Raw genomic sequence first — 7241 nt, forward strand, 5'->3', positions numbered from 1 at the left:
TTTGTTTGTTTGTTTGCTGTCATAAATAACAGTGGTATAAACAGCTTTGCACAGACAGCATGTCCTACAATCCTAAGGAAAATGTTCCTTTTTATTTATTGTTTTTCATTTATATTACAAATCACCTTCTCTAAGAACTCTATAGGATACTTGGTTGATGTATATCAACCACAGCTTCTACTTATGTGAAACAATTTGTGTTTATTTATTCTGATAAATAGCCATTCTGAACCTCAAAGTAAGCAAAGACTTTTGCCTAAAGCAAGGATATAGACTTTCACCTAGTAGACCAAAGATAGTATTATTTTCTTTTTTTATTATTATTAGTGGTTTTTTTTCAAAGATGGTATTTTTAATGCCTGGCTAATAAAGAGCTATTTTGGAATAATGTTCTCCAAGGTTTAACTTTAATGATTGACTTCATTCCAGGAAGAATCTAGAAGCTGCTAGATCCTTCTAATATCCATTCTTCCTAGCTTCCCAGTTTTATTCTGAGCAACGATATGACCAAGTGTTAGATTCCAGCTCCTTTTCATCTAAGGGTGGCAGAGGAGTTGTAAGCAGGTTACTGGGCATCTGAGCAGGCATATGGAAGGTGGCTTACCTGGTTTGCTTTCCCTTACCTCCTTGACTTTCCCCTGATGCCTGGAACATTTGTAATAGCTGATATTGCAGCTGTCATTTAAAAATCATAAGCATGGAAATTTTGTGTCAGGGATACAGTAAAAATATGAATTTTGAACCATCCATGACTATCTACCTCCAGTCTTTGTAATGGAAGAAAAAACTTGATATGTACTTTAAGCTACTTTTATCGCAGGTTTCTATTACAGCTGAACCTGATACCTGACTTATGCAATGCAGTCAACAGGATGCTGGCTCACATAGAACTTCCTAAGACAGTGGCCTTCAAACTTTAGTCTGCATCAGAATCACCTAGAGGGTGGAGTCTGAATTATAACCACTATGAGATCATCATACCTAACAAAAATGACAATTCTTTAATATCACTGTGTCCAGCTTCAAAATGTGGATCAAATGTACACCAGATACGTTTTTTGTGTTCACAGTTGTTTTTTATTTATTTGATTTGATTTGCTTTATTTTGTTTTGTTTCAAAATGGGGTCTCACTATGTTGCCCAAGCTAGCCTCCAACTTGTGATCTTTCTGCCTCAGCCTCCTGCATAGCCAGGATTAGTCACATGCTGTGGTGCCCGGCACCAACATCGAAAAATACATTGTTTGGCTTTATTTTACTTTTTAAATGTTCTTACTCTCATTTAGCTTTTGTCACTTAGAAGGGAAAAACATCCCTCAATTTAAAAGTCAGACAAATTGGGCCCTAGCTCTTTATGCTATATGATATACATATTACATTAAACAACATATAAATGTATATTTATATGAATATATAGAGTGAATATATATATACTATATATATATATGTATATATATATACATACTACATGAATATACCTGTGTTAGACATTACACTCTGTTTCACATGCTTTCTTCATTCACCCTTGTGAGGTGATAACCCCACTTATTTTGTAGATGAGGAAGTTTCCCAAGGAGCTCAGCCAATTTGCCCAAGGTCACCAGATAGTAAGTAGCAGAACCGGAATTGGAATGAGGTCATTTGGTGGAGGTGGGAAAGAGAGTCAAAAACATCCTATCCTTAGCAACAAAGTACTAAGATCTGTAGGGAAGAAAGCAACCAGAACTTATAGAGGTACATGGTAAGCCAGGGTTGAGGGACTGTATCCATGTGACTCTGGGGAAGTCAGTATTTAGGACCACCTGTTGTACTTCTTCTCCTCTGCCTGAGACATTCCTGTCCAAGTCCACTAGGCCTCACTGTCATGCTCCTCTTTCTCCCAAGCTGGCTAGATCGCCTGTTTTCCTTCCACTTCCTTAACCCTGATATTCATTCCACTTGACCTCTTGCTTTAATTCTTATTTGCCGGCTTCAAACTGCCAATCTTGGTGGTGGTTCAAGTATAGCATTTTTGACTCTATTCTGAACTTTGAAGCTCATGATCCCAGTACTGGTGTTTCAAGACCCTTTCCCGGTTAGATCTAATTCTCTCCATGGGAGACACATTACCATGGGAGATCACAGTGGACCCCCGATTTGCAGGCCTGAGGGCACTTTTGACTGATTGACTGACACCTTATAGTCAACAGGATGCTGGCTCACATAGCACTTCCTTGGGAGCCATCTGCTTCACGGGACAACTGTGATTGGAGGTATAGGAAGACTATCTGGTCAATGCTTCCAATCCTTCATGTGCACAGAAGTCAACTGTGGATGTTGTTACACTTCAAATTCTGATTGAGCAGATCTGGGAAGGGCCTAAGCTGCTTTTCTAATAAGCTTAGAGAAGGTGCCAGTGTAGGGACTATGAATTAGAAAAATGAGATGGTAGTTCTCAGCACCAGCTACACATTTGATCCCTAGGGTGCTTTAATTAAGGTAGACCTGGGTACAAGGAGTTGTAGCAGCTCCCCTGGGGATGCTAATGAACAATCAGAGCTGAAAACTGCCATGTTGGAGATGGGCAGAAACAGGAACTTGGCTGCCAGTTGGCTGAATCCCTGGCCAAGTGGAAGGTGTAGCGTGGCCATGGGGAAGTGGAAGTCCTGGCTCCCAATCCTCTTTGTTTCGGTGTGTAACCCTGCCTTTCCTCACTGTCCCTCACTTTTTCTCTCTCTCTTTCTGTATCCCGCCCACCCACCCCTTTCCTATCTTGTCTTCCAAACAAGAAAAGTTGAGCAAACTGAAAATTGACAGCTCTGAAAATTGAAGTCACAGGACAAACTGCCACTGTGAAAACTGGAAAAAGACAGGCAAATACAGAGAATCACCACTTCCCAGGAGTAGAATGGAAGCCCATATATGCGGGGGCAGGTAGGAACACTTAAGCTGAAGTTGACAGATGGCTGAAGGCATGGTGTGAGTGAAAGGGAGAGGTAAAAATTCCTGGGAGCTCAGACTGGAGCCCCCACATATTTATTGTTATCAGCAAAGAGCCCCATCAGGTTTTCAGAGTGAATCTTGGAGAAAATCCTACAGTGCTTCCAATAGGAGGGGTGGAGGTAAGGCCTGGCTTCTAGGAAATAACTCTGAAATAGATGTTGGATTAAAAAACAACCTTGAAAATGTGCAAGTGTGTCATTCAGCACCCTGTCATTGAAGAGTTGTCACATGCTAGGCACCACGCAAGGTGCTGGGGATTGAGCAAGGCGAGGCGTTAAGTGCCAGCACCTTCTCCTCCAGGTCTAGGAGTGTGATGGATGGCAAAGGTTTAGGGTAGGGGTGTTTCTCCCCCCTCCCCCCATTTTATTTTCCCTTCTGGAAACCTAATAAACCCCAGAGGCCCCTACCTTTTGGATTGCAAATACTAACTCTAGGAATCTAACTACTCTCCTTTTGAAGTGTAAATACCCCTGTTGAAGCCCAAGGCTAGAGATTTATCTCAGGCCCTGTGAGGAGAGCCAGTTCTTCCGCTTATCATGCTCTGCTTCTATAAACTTGCTTCCTGCTAGTAACCCAGTGCACAGCCTTCTATCAGGTAGACTAGAAATTTATGGCACCAGATGGTAAATGTTGTGAGAAACTGGAGATGGGGGCTTAGAATGTGGAGCTTGATCTCCTCTGATGTGAAATAAATTTGAGTACTCCCACTCTCCACGTGCATGCGTGTGGAATCCCATTTGATGCTTCTTGATCTGATTCCTGAAAGAACAGGAAATGCAAATAAACAAATAACTGTGCCAGGGGCTGATGGCTATGGTCCCTCACAGCTATGGCTTCTCCTTCCACAGTACCAGCACTCTCCTCTTAAGCTGAACCTACTCTTCCCAGGATAAAGATTATGACTCTGTCTTTCTTGCAAGGTAGGTGTACTCATGTGATAAAGCACTGGCCAACAAGATGTAGTAGAAGTTTTATGTGCAACTTTCTGAGAAATGACCTTAGAATGAGGGACATCCTTGTCCTAACCTCTGCTCTTTGCAAATGTAATGAAGTTTAGAACTTAGATGAGATCCTCCATCACATGAAGGGTAACAGCTCTCCTTTTCCCCTTTTCTCCTTTCTCCCAACTGGAAAGCAGATGGAATAGCTGGACCAAAGAAGGCATCTTGGAAAATGAAGCAGAAGTCCCAACCATCAGCCCGAATGCCTGATGAATTTAGAGTTGTCATACCAGCCTACATATATTAACTTCAGGGAAAAATAATTTCTAACTCAGTGGAGCCGTGGCTATTTTGGGATTTCGGTCTCTTGCAGCAGAATCTTTTACTAACAAATATGCTTACTAACCGCAATAAAGTTGTTTTCTTCTTACGCCACTCATAAACATTTGAAACATAAAGCAATGCCTTAGACATGTTCTGTTTTAGTGTCATCCTTAAAATAGTCAGAAAGACCCTGTGTGATCTGACCCCTGCCTCCCTGTCCAGTTTCATCTTTTTTTCCCCCTCACAAATCTGAATCTTTATTGTTCTGAAATAATGTTAAAAACATAACTCGATGGTCTGGGGTTATGGCTTGGTGGTAAAGCACTTGCCTAGTGTGTGTAAGGCACAGGGTTCAACCTTCAGCACCACATAAAAATTAGTAAATAAGCAAAATAAAAATATATAAAAAAAACTTGAAACAAAAATGTCAATATTCAGTCTCAGAAGAGGTGTGACACAATGTCTTTCACGTGTAAAAAGGAAACTTCCTTTAAAAAATGTGGGAGTGGGGGCGAGGGGTGGTGAAGTACTATAGAAGTCTTTCTTATGAATGAAAATGCACCCTTTGGATTTTTTCCCCACATCTTATTAGTTTGTATACATGAGAGAATCAAAAAGTTTGTATTTTCTTCACAATAGTTCTTGCTATGATGTTTGATGGACTTTTTGTCATTCAACAAATTTATCAAGAATGGGCCAAACACTAAGATGGGCATGAACTATTCTGTTGAATTCTTATACATTGTATCATTGATCTTTGTTCATAACAGATACTTTGATTGTCCAGGTACTGATAAAATATTAAAAAATGTGGTCATGTCCTCCCAAGCAGAAGGGTTAATATAGCAGTATCAATAACAAGTCTTCTCTGATTTTTATCCCTTGCAAAATCAAAGACATTTCTGTGATTTTGACAAAATCAAAGACATTTCTGTATATATTCTTTTTTATTATTATCCTTTTCTTTTTTAACATTTTTTAATTTGTTTTAATTGGTTATACATGACAGAATACATTTATGCACTTTGATATATCATACATATATGGGATATAATTTCTCATTTTTCAGAGTGGTAGAATCATATTGGTCATGCAGTCACACATATATACATAAAGCGATAATGTCTGTTTCATTCTACTATCCTTCCTATCCCCACATCCCCTCCCCTCTCCTCCCTTCACTTTTCTCTACCTAATCTAAGATAACTCTATTCTTTAGTGCCCCACCCCTACCCTTATTGAGAATTAGCATCCACATATTAGAGAAAACATTCAGCCTTTGTTTTGGGGGAGATTTGGCTTATTTCACTTAGCATGATATTCTCCAACTTCATCCATTTATTGGCAAATGCCATAATTTCATTCTTCTTTAAAGTTGAGTAATATCCCATTGAATATATATACCACATTTTCTTTACCCATTCCTCTTATTGAAGGACACCTAGGTTGGTTCCATAGTTTAGCTATTGGGAATTGAGCTGCTATAAACATTGGTGTGGCTGTGTCATGGTAGTATGCTGATTTTAAGTCCTTTGGGTGTAAAACGAGGAGTGGGATAGCTGGGTCAAATGATGATTCCATTCCAAGTTTTCTGAGGAATCTCCATACTGCTTATCATAATGGTTATACCAATTTGCAGTCCCACCAGCCATGTATGAGTGTACATTTTCCCCCACATCCTCGCCAACATAAATTGTTGCTTGTATTCTTGATGATTGCCATTCTGACTGGAGTGAGATGAAATCTAAGGGTAGTTTTGATTTGCATTTTTCTAATTGCTAGAGATGTTGAATATTTTTTCATATATTTGTTGATCGGTTCTTCTGTGAAGTGTCTGTTCAGTTCCTTAGCCCATTTATTAATTGGGTTATTTGGTTTTTTGGTGTTAAGTTTTTTTTTTTAGTTCTTTATATATCCTAGAAATTAATGCTTTATTGGAGGTGCATGTGGTAAAGATTTTCTCCTAATCTGTAGGCTCTCTCCTTCACATTATTGATTGTTTCCTTTGTTCTTTGTTAAGAGGAATATTTTTAATTTGAAAAAAGATAGCCTATTCAACAAATAGGGCTGGCAAAACTGGAAATCCATAGATAACAAAATGAAATTAAACCCCTGTCTTTCACCCTGCACTAAAATCAACTCAATGTGGAACAAAGACTTAGACACTAGAACAGAGACCCTTCACCTAACAGAAAAATAAGTAGGCCCAAATCTTTATTATGTCGCCTAGGATCTGACTTCCTTAACAAGACTTCTAAAGCACAAGAAGTAAAATCAAGAATCAATAAAAGGGATGGATGTATGTATTCTTAAGTGATAAAATATCATTCAGCTGTGAGCGCAAAAAACATCAAATTTGTTCTGTAACTTTTCTGTGCAATCACACTGTAATGAACTCATTCCTTTAAACCATTCATGCTTGGTTAAAAAAAAAATCCTATGCTTTCAGCCTCCAATTCCTACACTAAAACTAATCTGATAATATTTTCAGGTTCCACATCAATGTCTTCACAAAATTTTTCCATTCCTTCTGGCTCTACAACTTCATCTGGACTTGCATACTCATAAAACCAAGCCAGGCACTTGTTCCTTGAAAAATGTGTCCCTCCTCTTTTTAGTCAGCAGGGGGTTGGGATCCACAATATCTGGAGATTGTACACTTTGGGGGCCTCTGTCTTCTGCTACAGCCACTGCCAACCCAGAGGATTTTCTCTTCTTCACTGGGATCTTCTGCTCTCCCTGGCAGGGTGTGCTGGGGCTGCCTAGGAAGGGGATCGCTGTCCACTGGAGGCCTCTCAGTGCTGGCACCCAGTTCTCAGAGACAGCAGCCACCTGAGGGCCAGCCCTCACGGGTGTCCTCCTCATCTCTCTTGAGTGAGGACAAAGGTAGCTCCTAGCTCCTCACCAGGAGGAGATCCAGTTTTATGTTAAGCTACCCTTTCTCACATTGGTGCTCTTGGTGTACTGCAGCCTCCTGCATGCATTCTCTCATCTC

At 39.9% G+C, this 7241-nt stretch overlaps 1 pseudogene; it reads right to left on the bottom strand.

The window, feature by feature from the left end:
- Positions 1-4891: 4891 nt before the first annotated feature.
- On the bottom strand, positions 4892-6771 carry LOC101978397 (DCN1-like protein 5; annotated as a pseudogene).
- Between the last annotated feature and the right edge of the window lie 470 nt (positions 6772-7241).

This window comes from Ictidomys tridecemlineatus, chromosome 1 (assembly GCF_052094955.1).
Source record: "Ictidomys tridecemlineatus isolate mIctTri1 chromosome 1, mIctTri1.hap1, whole genome shotgun sequence".
NCBI lineage: Eukaryota > Metazoa > Chordata > Mammalia > Rodentia > Sciuridae > Ictidomys > Ictidomys tridecemlineatus.